Source organism: Poecilia latipinna, unplaced genomic scaffold, assembly GCF_001443285.1.
Source record: "Poecilia latipinna isolate Pla-1442-1.1 unplaced genomic scaffold, P_latipinna-1.0 Scaffold3758, whole genome shotgun sequence".
In the NCBI taxonomy this organism is placed as follows: domain Eukaryota; kingdom Metazoa; phylum Chordata; class Actinopteri; order Cyprinodontiformes; family Poeciliidae; genus Poecilia; species Poecilia latipinna.
The window spans coordinates 48,963-50,243 of NW_015116374.1; the positions used below are offsets into that span (position 1 = coordinate 48,963).

General features: G+C 41.1%; 2 long non-coding RNA genes across 2 annotated transcripts in view; one reads left to right on the top strand and one right to left on the bottom strand.

Annotated features, from left to right (window-relative positions):
- The window catches only part of LOC106941601 (uncharacterized), an 8,331-nt gene extending 7,738 nt beyond the window's left edge, over nt 1–593 (top strand). Inside the window, exon 3 of the long non-coding RNA XR_001423406.1 lies at nt 309–593. This is a non-coding gene — a long non-coding RNA (uncharacterized LOC106941601). The remainder of the gene's footprint in view (nt 1–308) is intronic.
- Nucleotides 314–1,273, bottom strand: LOC106941602 (uncharacterized). The gene is made up of 2 exons (XR_001423407.1): nt 983–1,273; nt 314–892 (listed from the first exon to the last, which is right to left on the bottom strand). It is a non-coding gene; the product is annotated as an uncharacterized LOC106941602 (long non-coding RNA).
- Between the last annotated feature and the right edge of the window lie 8 nt (nt 1,274–1,281).

A 1,281-nucleotide genomic window follows, 5' to 3' on the forward strand; every position in this document is an offset into this window, starting at 1 on the left:
TCATTGATTGTCATCTAACGGACACCCCGCGCTTTAAGAACCAGGCCTGGATTAACTGGTGACACTTTCAGAATCTCAGTTCGAGTGAAGATTTTAACCTGTTTCTGATGTAAAAGTATATAAGACAATTGTTTTTTCAGCGATGTCTCATATGGTTGAGAATTACGGTCACTTGATGAAAAGAATAAAGACGAGAAAAAATATCAACAATAAGGAAGAAATGACACTGCCACATAGATCTGCGGTAGCCATGTCTTCTGTAAATGAGCTAGGAAATAAAGTGTAACATTACAGAAACAGTTAAAAAGATTTCGCTATAGTTTCTGTGGATACCTATTTGAAATATCACAATATGAGGAATATGTGGAAAAATTACACAGCCAGTCGATCTTTTTAAACATTTCATTTTTAATCCCAAGGCTCTTCAACATTTATGTCGGCTTTCAGGGAATAATCTTTGCTTTGAGATCTGCTCATGCCACATCGAGATCTATTTCGATCTTCCTTTGACGAGTTTCAACCTCTGAAGCAACACATAAGTCAGGACAAGTTCTGCGTAATTTACATGTTTTGATGGTTTTGCAGATGAACTTTAAAAAAAAAAAGGCAACATACCATATTAGACCAATAAAGTCTTTTTAATTAGTTATTCCCGAGATCTTAGTGGTTGTTTTACGGAATCGGATAGTATTTTTGCAAAGATTTGTAGTTCTTTAAGCTTATCGCATTGTTTACTTCCTGGTTCGGTAAAGGGGTCCTAAAAAGCCACGCCCACAGAAACATCAGTCTTTTCCAGCTGCCACCACCAGTTGATTTAGCCCCCAGTTGATCTATAGTACCGGGAACAGTGGAGAACAGCTGGCCAACATTAGCGTTCATAAATCGGATCAGCCTTGAGCTAAATGCCAGTTACTCCCCGGAGCTCGGGTCGGGAGCGGTGGAGAGCCGCTGGCCGATATTAGCGTTCATAAATCGGTTCAACCTTGAGCTAAATGCCGCTTACTCCGCGGAGCTCGAATATCCAACTTAAAACTAACTTCACTGCGGTGCCCTTGAGGAGGGAGCGGTAGAGAAAAGCTGGCCGAAATTAGCATTCATAAATCAGATCAACCTTTAGCTAAACGCGCCTTACTCCGCGGAGCACGAATATCCAATATCCAACTTGAAAACAACTTCACTTAGGTCGGTAACGCAAAGAAAACACCGGTGTTCTAACTAGTTTGTTTTGGTCTGTGGACACCAAAAATGGCGCCGACCGACGTAAACGTCATACGCTGTGAC